This window comes from Notolepis coatsorum, assembly GCF_963971535.1.
Source record: "Notolepis coatsorum genome assembly, chromosome: 18".
Classification (NCBI taxonomy): Eukaryota; Metazoa; Chordata; class Actinopteri; order Aulopiformes; family Paralepididae; genus Notolepis; species Notolepis coatsorum.
The window spans coordinates 95,905,274-95,916,032 of NC_140182.1; positions in this window are offsets into that span (position 1 = coordinate 95,905,274).

The window sequence follows — 10,759 nt, forward strand, 5'->3', positions numbered from 1 at the left end:
TTTGCTTTCTTTCTGCACAGGTGCTCGGCCGAACAGTTGGAGCTCTGACGATTTCGATAACCAGCTGGGGAAACGGCTATATTAAGCCTTGGTATAAGTATGAATGCTAAGCCAGTTATCAATCCTTGTCTGCACAGTAAAAATATTTGACAGTGTGAGTGTTTTAACTCAAGTAAGTAGAAATAGTGTTAGAGACGGAGAAACTTGTTTTTTCAAACGGTGATTGCAGGAGTGTTTGAAAGAGAAGCGAATGACGGTTACACAGGAAGTTCACCTTAGTGGAACATTGATAGGAACAACTGAAGCGTTAGATGAAATAACAATAGAATAACAAAAACGAGAGTAAACAATCAGTCTGATTCAATAAACCCGTAGTATTAAAAAAGAAAAAAATATATATATATATATAGAAATGGCCCTCAGTAGTCATGCCATTGGTGGGAGAAAGCCGAGGGCCTCTGCAGACATTTCCCAGATAGACTTTACCAGTGATGATAATCTGATTGATTGGAATAGGATGGACTTCTCTCATGTGACCAGTACGATAGAAGGACTTGAAATGTTGACTTTGGTTCCAATACAGGGGGCCTTACAGGAGAAAGAACCAGAGACAACGGTATTACTCCAACCAGAACCGATCCATGCTGGGGTGTCCATTGCAGGCGACTGCAGTTTAACCAAGGGACAGAGAAAGAGACTGAGAAGAGTGGCGTTGTTACAGCAGTCCCACGAAGTCCACTCTGGCCGTATGGCTGGAACTGAGACCGACAGCAGGTATGGAACTATACACAAACAGTTTCTGCAGCCCACCCGTTTCCCATGTCCAGTCGTCCCTCGAGACCAAAGCCGGGATGAGAGGCGTGGGCCGGTGACGAGGGGCCAGCCAGCAAGGGCCAGGGTGGAGGAAGAGGAGAGGATGACGTGCCTCTCTCCAGAAAGACAGAGAGCGTTTGTAGAAGCGTTCGAACGACATGAAACGGTTCATCGAGACTTGAGGAAGACAGAGCGGCCGTTTGGTCAAGCCACACACGAGATGCAGAGGCTGGAGCAAGAACTGGCTGAAAAGAATGTACTGTTGAGTGGTACAGTTCGTGATGTCATGCTTCGGGCATCTGACCTAGGCCGCCGTGATCAAAGAGTGCCCTGTGCTCCGTTGCCCGGACAGGGAACTGGGCCGCGACAGGGTGAACAGAACCGCAGGAGGGGTGAGTTTCCAGGCCCCTCCCGACAAGAAAAGGCCGGAGGAGAGGCAGCAGAAAAGGACAGGTATGCCTCTCTCTCCTCCAGGCAACAGGACATGCGACCAGAGGACAGGGGAGGGGTGGACCTGGCGAGAGCTGTGGGATGCCAGCCGAGAGACTGCTGGGGTCGTGGTAAACTGGGACCGCCTGGATGGCCGGCGTCGACTGTGTGCTGGCATTGTGGGGAGATCGGCCATCTCGCTCGGTCATGTGACAAAGGGTGGCGGGCTCAGCAAGGGTCCAATAGACGGCAAGAGTCCAACGGACAGCATGAGTTCATCAGAAAATAGACCTGCTGGACTTGCAGAATGTTGGGTATTCTCAGAAGGAGTGTAAATAGGTTGTGTCTGCAAAGGTCATAGATTAAGAGCGAAGCGGGAATGCACAAACAAAGCTGAAAGTGCTCGAGAAAATAGAGTTATTAATAAATTAAGATGGAAAATGCGACTGATTAGAATAAAAATAGAGACGAAGGTACATAGATAAGGTTAGAAGGTTTGATTAGGTGTGCAAGTTACTAAAACGGTTTGGAAGACTAACCAGGGAGAGTTGGGGCTATAGAGGGATGAAGTAACTGAAAATTGCATGGGCTAATCGTACTAACAAAAATGATGGTTTTAAACATGAACATTGGAACATTTAATATTAGACAGATGCATGAGCCAATCGTACTAACAGTTAATTAATAGACCAATCATGGGTTTTCCTTGTTGCTACAGTGTGTCTGATCAACTCTTGCTGTGGCAGTGAGAAAAACGTGAGGGAGAATGGTATGGTGGACGATTTTTGGTATCTCCCACCTGTGCAGCCTGGCCCGGCTGCACAGATTGGAGAGAGAGAGAAAAATGGTCGCCTCATTGACTTTTGTGGTCATGTGGACTTGGGTCTAGGTTAAACAGTTAATATTGGGTATTTAATATTAGACAGAGTTAAAAACAAAGGACTATTTATAGTAGTGATTACATACTTGATCCAAGGGTGGTCAAGGAGACTTAAAAAAAAACAAAAAAAAAACATAATTATTTCATTACTTAGTTTATTTCTTTTTGGATTTTTAATTTTGCTGTCTTAGTTTTTGCGGGGGTATTTATGCCTCTAGATGATAGTTTGATTCTGTTGGATGGGTGTGTAGCATGAGGGCACTCACGATTTTTGTTTATTTGCAATTTTCTTTGTTTTTGTTTGACACTCTATTTTTTTTAGGAACTGGCTGGCTGGGAGGGATCTCTCGCCGGTCAGGGATAGCAGGTGGTGGTGACACAGCGAGACTGGTAGGAAGTCTGATGTAATGGGCTGGAAACTGGGAATGGACGGGAGCTGGTTCATGGTTTGTTTTCCGCTCATTAATAGTCCAGATGTAGAATCTGGGGGGTTGTGTCACGTTTTGGGATATGGTAAGTGTTGGGGAAACGTGTTTCTCTGTCTATAGGTAAGCTCGGTAGGTTTTTGGTCGCCATTGGCCAAATAGTGTTCATGTAGGGTGCAGACATGTGATTTTGATGATTGACTTATGGAAGACTCTGCACCGGCTTGTTGAAGGCTGGCGGAGTATGTGGGATGTGTGTTTAAAGGGACTGTGGTTTGTTGCCATGCACATAGGTTCTGTTGGTGATTGGCCTCGTCTAGAGCTGGCTGTCCGGACCGAGGGGACTGTCAGGAAATAAGGTATTGATAGTGAAATAATGGTTATTCCACTTTCAAGGGTGGAGGTAGTATTGTGTTGAACTTGAGATATTTGATCTAGTAAAATAGTACAGCACAAAAACAAATGGGACAAAGGTGATTTGATTGAATGCTAACTTAAGAGATAGATAATTAATTTGGAGAAAAATGTATTGTCAAAATGCAGAACAGTAGAGATGTATCTGCGAAAATAAAAGTTTCCAATCTATTGTGTGTTTGTAAATAACAATCCAAAATGCAAAAAGGACAGAGGGAAAATCGTTTCCTTCTGTGGAAAATCGGAGCAGTACCAAGACCTGCATACAACAAAGAAGAGGCTGTGGTTAGCACAAAATACAACAAGAAGAAAAAACAGTCAAAACGAGTTAACAGTAAAAGACCTCAGGAGGTGGAAATAGAGATAACTGACAGGGATGAAAGTGAAGAATAATTGAGGCCTCAGTGGTCTTTTCAAGGAGAAGAAATGATTTATGTTTGCTTGTTTGAATTTCCCTCAATGTTTAGAGTGTTAATCTTTTATTGGTGTGATGTATTAATCTTTTCTTGCAGAGTCAATTACACAAAACAGACACATTGAAGCTAATTACACGGATAATGTATAGTCATAATTGAAATAAGCTGAGAATGGTACAATGTTCTTTTTGTATAAAGAAACGGACCTAGACTGGATGGCGTATTAATAACTGATAATGTGTATAACTGTGCAAGGAGGAAGAGGTAGGTGAAATGATGAATTTTGTAACTGTACAGATGAAAATGGGTTTGGTAGTTCGATTTGTGTAAATTTTGGATTTTTTTGAAATTTTAGAAAATATTAGCAAAAATGGTAATTATGGTTTTTAACATGTTTAATTTAGAACATTGGTGCTATATAGTGGGTTATGGAACCCACTAAGGGTGGATTGTCGTGAATTTATCTAAATAAAACAACTAAAACTGTACAAAATAATATTAGATGAAATTGTTGATTTGATAGAAGGGCCATTTGAAAACCCCATGTGAGTTATCTCTGTGGCCCCAGGCTAAAGAGGTTGAGAGACAGTCACCCCTCACCCAGCCAGCAGGCAGGAAGCGAGTTTGTTTATAGTCAGTGGTAAGAGATAAAAGAGGAAACTAATTATCTTAGAAACAGGAAGACCAACTGAAAATAACAGTTGGGTTTCAAAAGGGTTTATTGACACTAAGCTAAAGCAATTTCAGGTTACAACTGCAGCTGCTGACTAAGGTCCAGAGGTCAGAGATATGACACCGATGGTTGGAATCTCCCTTACACATCCAAGTAGCATGCCACCAGTTAAAACAGTGCAAATCAATAATGTACTAAAAAGTTATCTGTCATACAAAATTACATTAGATAATAGGTTTAGCAAAACCAGAAAAGTTGATAATAAGTGAACCAAATACTTAGTGATCAAAATAGAGCTACAACCTAGATTACAGCTTACTTTAGAATAGGAAAATACCCCCCATAGGATGAAACAATCAAATAAAGTTCGATTTCATTAGTAACATGGACATAACTCTTAAAACTATGAGGAAAACGGTAGTTACAATAAAGAATAAACTATAGAATAATAAAGGATAAAAGAACCATGACATAGGACTCTTTATTGGTTATTCAGAGACCAAATATTCTATTTTCTGTTGAAAGACGTATATGCTATTATCTGTGAATCAAGAGCCAGTCTGTCTTTCTAAGTTACACTGTGTAAACATTGTGTCACAAGAGCATGAGGATGTGTTACTCATTGGACGGATCCCCTAATAAGGTAATGACTAACTGCTAAAAAAACAGCCCGGCAGATTCTATTGTGGAAATGTTGTGTCAGCAGACCAAGGCTGACGTGTCAGGACGTGTCATCGAGCGAGGAGATCCTTTTGGCCAATGGAGAAGCCCGACCCCTGAGACACACGTCTTGGGGGAGTTCCTTCTTCTTTCATATAAGCAGGGCGGATGGAGATGGACAAGAAGGAAGCCTGAGGAGAGCGAGACACACACAGAAGGAACCTGGAGACCGAGAGACAGACCTGGAGCGCTGAGACACAACCAGACAGACGGGGTAGCCGGAGACCTCGAGAGCCGAGCCGGAGACCCACAGAGCCACGGAGACACCCGATGATAGACGATCGCCTCGCAGCAGGAGAGCCTGCCCCCGAGGGTAGACGAAACCAAGCGCTCCCAAACCGCTGAAGATCCGAAAGCAAGGTTGCCTTGGCGACCACCACAAAGAGAGGCCGCGTGTTGTCATGGGAAACCCGAGAGACAACAATACCACCACCGAAGAAGAAGGCTCTGATCGGCCCTAGCTGATCAGATCATGGACAGAACTGCCACACCAAAGAGACGATTAGATTGAAGTAAAGAGTTTTGTATTTGTTTTGATTCATAAGCTGTGGTTTATTAAGACATAGAAATAAACACCGCAGTTTGTTTGATTGGACCACCTCGTCAGCTTCTTTCCTTAATTGAACCGAACATCTGAAATACCAAACAATGCAGAGGAGAAGGGTAAAAGACTATACGATCACTGAACTTAGATATAGGTATAAATGAAGAGAATATACTTCAGTGGTATTCACTGACCTTTGGGAAGTATTTTGACATGTACATGGGTACCTTAGTCGTGTAGTGTATCTTGTAGACCAGGCCCATTACAAGTTGCTGTACTCTGTCGTCTACTCTAAGCCAGTGTTTCTCAACTGGTGGGTCGCGGGGCCATTTTGAGTGGGTCGCGGATGTGTAAAAAAATATATATATATGTATATATATTTTTTTTTTATATACTTTTTTTTGTCTACCATCACCCCAGACTTTGAGACTCTTGTCAGGAGCAAGCAACATCCCCAGTTATCCCATTAGTTCCCTGGGATGTTAAGCTAAGAAGGATATATTATTTATTATTATTATTATTATTTTATTTCATTGTGTTTTTAGCCCTGTTGCACTTTTGTTGCAACCCCAGTTATCCCATTAGTTCCCCCAAACTTAGGTCTGTTATGTTAAGCTAAGCTAAGAAGCATATATTATTAATTATTATTTAATTTCATTGGGTTTTTAGCCCTTTTTTTATATAAATCAAGTAAATAATAAAAAATGTGGGTTGCGACTTAATGACTAAGGAAAATGTTGGGTCCCGAGGCTAGACCAGTTGAGAACCATCCTAGGTAGTCAAAGTGGGCAGGGGTGAGGTGGGTTCTAGGAGTATAAAGGCCAAGTAGTAGTCTGACCAGTTTGTTTTGTGATGTTTGTAATCTTGTTTTTTAGCGCCTTTGAGGTGCTTTGGTACCATGAGGTGCAAGCATAGTCGTAGTACCCTTGAATGAGTGCTCCTGCCAGAGTCTTCAGGGTATTCTTCTTTACCAGAGAGGAGATCCGGTACAAGAATCTAGTTCGTTGGGCGGCTGGGTGGTGCAGCGGTCTAAGCGCTCGTCACCAACGCGTGAGACACCGGTATCGAATCCGGCTGTCAGCGTTGCCTCCGGCTTGGGCCGGCCGTCATACTGACTCAATTGGCACAGTCAGCGGGAGGGGAGTCGATGGGTGGTAATCTGGTCATTGTAAACAGCGACTCCTACAGGTCGGTCAGGGCGCCTGCACAGCAAGGACAGGAGATGTCGAGGGTAGTGTGATCCTCCCACACATTTCCCCTCGCCAATGAGAGTCCGCGCTGGCAGGTGAAGAGAAGTGGCTGGCTGACTCCGCATGTATCGGAGGGGACATGCGATAGATTCTTCAACCCTCCCTACGACCGACCAGTGGGGGGCACATGCGAGCAACAATCAAGACAGGGGAGGGGGTAATTGGCACGACTAAATTGGGATGGGAGAAAAAAACAGAAAAATAAGGAGAAAAAGTGGATATAAAAAAAAGAATCTAGTTCGTTGGTTAACTTTTTTGATTACATTGGATGCCATTTTGTCACAGGAATGTCTAGGTATGTAATTTCATCTTTCCTTGTGACAATATTGTCACCCACTGTAACTGAGAAGCCGTCAGTCTTGCTGAGTTTGTTATTTGATCCGAAGAGAATGGACTCTGTTTTACCCAGGTGTAATAGTTTGTTATCAGCGAGCCAGGTGCAGATTCTGCCGAGTTCTGAGCTGAGGGTCTTTTCAACCTGTAACTTGTTCTTGTCAGAGACCAGCAGGGCTGAGTCGTCCGCGAACAAGAACAAGTTGCAGTCACAGGCTGACGACATGCCATTTGCATAAATTAGGAACAGTAGCGGTCCTAGTATGCTTCCTTGTGGAACACCACAGCTCACTGTGAGGGGGGGGGGGGGGGGTAGAGTACCGTTTACCTCCACCATCTGTTCTCTCCCCTCAAGGTAGGATTGCATCCAGCTCACTGATAGACTATCAAAACCAATTGCTTTTAGCTTGTCAATCAGAATGGAGTGATTGACAGTGTCGAAGGCCTTTTGTAGGTCCAGCATGACCATGCCACAGTATTTGCCCGCGTCCACCTCTTCTTTGATGTGGTCGTTCAAAGAGAGAAAGCATGTCAATGGAGTGGGATGTTCTGAAGCCAGATTAAAATTCGTAGATTAGATTTTTTTTCATGACTTTCGAGATGGAGGTAAGAATAGAAACAGGGCGGTAGTTGCCTGGGTCTAATTTGCTGCCCTTTTTGTGCACAGGGGTCACTCTCGCAATTTTGAAGTCCTTGGGGACGTGTCCCTGTTTTATGGAGAGGTTTATTATGTGTGTGATGACTGGGGTGATGGCGGCTGCTGAGTATCTGAGGAATTTGGAGGGGATGTTGTCATGGCCAGTGGCCTTGTTAGGTTGGAAGGCGCTCAGTTTTTTGAGTACCTCATCTGTTGTTACCATTTCCAGTTTGAAGTCGTCTTTGCAGACCCCTAGGTTTTTGTAGTATGCTACTATGTGTTCTACCCCATAATGCCCTGAGTGGGAGGGTAGTTTATTAACCAGTGTTGTGGCTATGTTTGTAAAGAATATGTTTAGGTATTTGGCCACATCCAGTTTGTCTGTGATGAGCGTGTTTTCTGTCTTATGTTTATGTTTAAATCTGGTTTTTAGTTTTTTGCTGCAGCCTAGTTGGTTGTTGAGTAATTTCCAAAGTTTGCGGGGTCCCAGCAGTGTGTCGAAGTGTCCTTGAGCAAGACACTTAACCCCTAGCCGCTCCCGATGAGCAGGTTGGCACCTTGCATGGTTCGCTTCACTTTCGGTGTGACTGAATGGGTGATTGTGAGGCATAAGTTGTAAAGCCCTTTGGATAAAAGCGCTATATTTGATTTGGCCGTAGGCGCCCCGCTAATATTATTTGCCTGGTGATCAATAGTATTACGGTAATTAAAAGAAATCATGGCTCATTTTATAGCACCTCGCTCAATTATTAATAGTAATCTCTCATTATGTACGGTCATGCTGAAACCCTGAACTGGTTACCCTGAACATTACTATAATCTGTAATGCCGTCAAAACAGCGAAAGACCCTCGCTTGGTATTGCGCTTTGTTTACTTTTTTGTTCTAGTCTGACATGTGGGTTGGAGTTTAGTAACATATTACACTGTGAATGAATGTATTTAAACAGATGTTAAAATACACACAGGATTTATAAAAACCCAATTGGGCCACAACATTGCATTGTTTGAGGAATTATCACTCAATAAAGTCAGAGACTTATTTCCATTGTGGTCCTCGTCTGTCACAGCAATAGTCGGCACAGGTAGGTTTCAGCAAGGTGCAAAAAAAACATTAAAACAAAAATTCTTCCCAATAAACAGATTTGTTAAGATAAAAAAATACTTAAAACTCTTACACTACAATATAAAAAACACATACAAAATAACTGCTTCAGTTTATAATTGTCGCGCGGCTAGGCAACCATCCCTTCACTGCTCCTTTAAAATGCCTAATCGTAAAAAAACTTTTTAACTGAGATGGTAGCTGGTTCTATTGTATAGCTGCTGAATACTGAAAGGTATTTTTCCCAGCCTCAATCTTAATCCTACAGGGGACAATATTTCCACTTGCTCTGGTGGCATAGCCATGAGTCTCCCTAATGAATTTAAAATACTCTTTTAAATACTTCGGAACCGAACTGTTCATTATGATATGGGGTAATACTCTGCTTCAAATGATTGATTCAGTCTTCAACTGACAACCATTTTAGTTCTATGAACTGGGAGTGGCCAACATTTTTTGTTGAATTTCTCGAGACTTGGTAGCGTCTGAGGTGGCTAGCAATACCAATCACTCCCCTATACCCAATCCACACATCAGACAAAAACAAATTGTAAACCAAACGCAGTACCATGTTGTTATCTTTTGCCTAGAGGTCGCTGTTTGATGACATTACAGATTCTACATTTAAAATCATTTGAGAAAGCTTTTTTAATTAATAAAGCTTAATTATTTTTATTAGATTTAGATTAGATTCAAATGTATTGTCATTATACAGCACAAGTGTACACAAATAGGTTTGTCATCCAACCAGAGTGCAAATGTAACAGTAAAGTGCAATAGCAATATATGATGTACAGGTGAAAAATTAAATATATAAATGAGTACTACTGAGTAATAGTGCTAATCAAATGTATCTACAGTGTTATAGTATTATGTACAGTGATACCGGTATAAAGACACTATGGTAGTCATACTGACCAGCGGTATAACTAGTAAGGCATATATAGATATAGTATCTACAGATATGTAAAAAGGATTATATGTAGGTATATACAGACATAATGTATATATATGCGTTCGTTATACGAATATATCTATATATACATACTGTAGTTAAAAAGATGAGAAACTTTTTAGTCAGCATTCCTATTTGAATGACTTTTCCTTCTCTTCATTGGGTACACGCATTGCCTGGCACGATTAAGGTCGGAGAGGTCTTCCCTTTTTCTTTGAGTGAAACCTTGATTGCTTCAATTTGTCAGTCCTCTTAAATACGTGCTGTGATTTTCTATTTCATTGTTCAGACATATTGAGCAATTCCAAGCAGAATCTCAGACTTTGTTGTTTGCTTCACTTGATGCATGGTCTTTGACGTCAAAGCTTCTTATCTTCCATCTTTTGTGGAGATAAAAGTAAGTTCTCTGCACAATAACAATTTTGGTTCCTCCTAGGCTGATAGCTCTGATGCCATTTACATTATTCTTTAGAGAAAGATTCTACCCAAACAGGGATACAGAGCCAGCTGATTCTGGTCCGGGGGGTGTCTTGATGCTATGCCAAAGATATGGAAGCAAAGCCGTTGATTTAGGTTCATAAGCTCAGAATGCAAAATATTACTGAAAATGTTTAACCAACCAACAAGACATAAAGAGACATAATCTCTTCATAAGAGAGCGTGATGATGGTTCATCCTTTTCATGTCAATGACCCCCAAATGTATATGTAATTGACCAAGGGCCCCCATTTGATAGGATCTTGTCCCAGGGATTCCCATCTGAGAAGATATTTGTTATTATGTGTAATTTAATCCATAACTGTCTATATACGGTAGGTGGACAGATAACAGAGGAGAGAGCAGGAAGGTCACGAATCCTCTTGCTCGACTAGGGGCGACAGTGGCTCGGTAGGTAGAGCAGTCGTCTGGTTATCCGGAGGTTCCCGGTTCGATTCCCGCTCCTCCCGGGCAGTGTGTCGAAGTGTCCTTGAGCAAGACACTTAACCCCTAATTGCTCCCGATGAGCTAGTTGGCACCTTGCATGGTTGCCTCCGCCATCGGTGAGTGAATGGGTAAAAAGTGAGGAACAAATTGTAAAGCGCTTTGGATAAAAGCGCTATATAAAAATGCAGCTATTTACCATTCGACTAAGTTCTAGTGAAGAAAATATTAGTGACATTTTAAAGG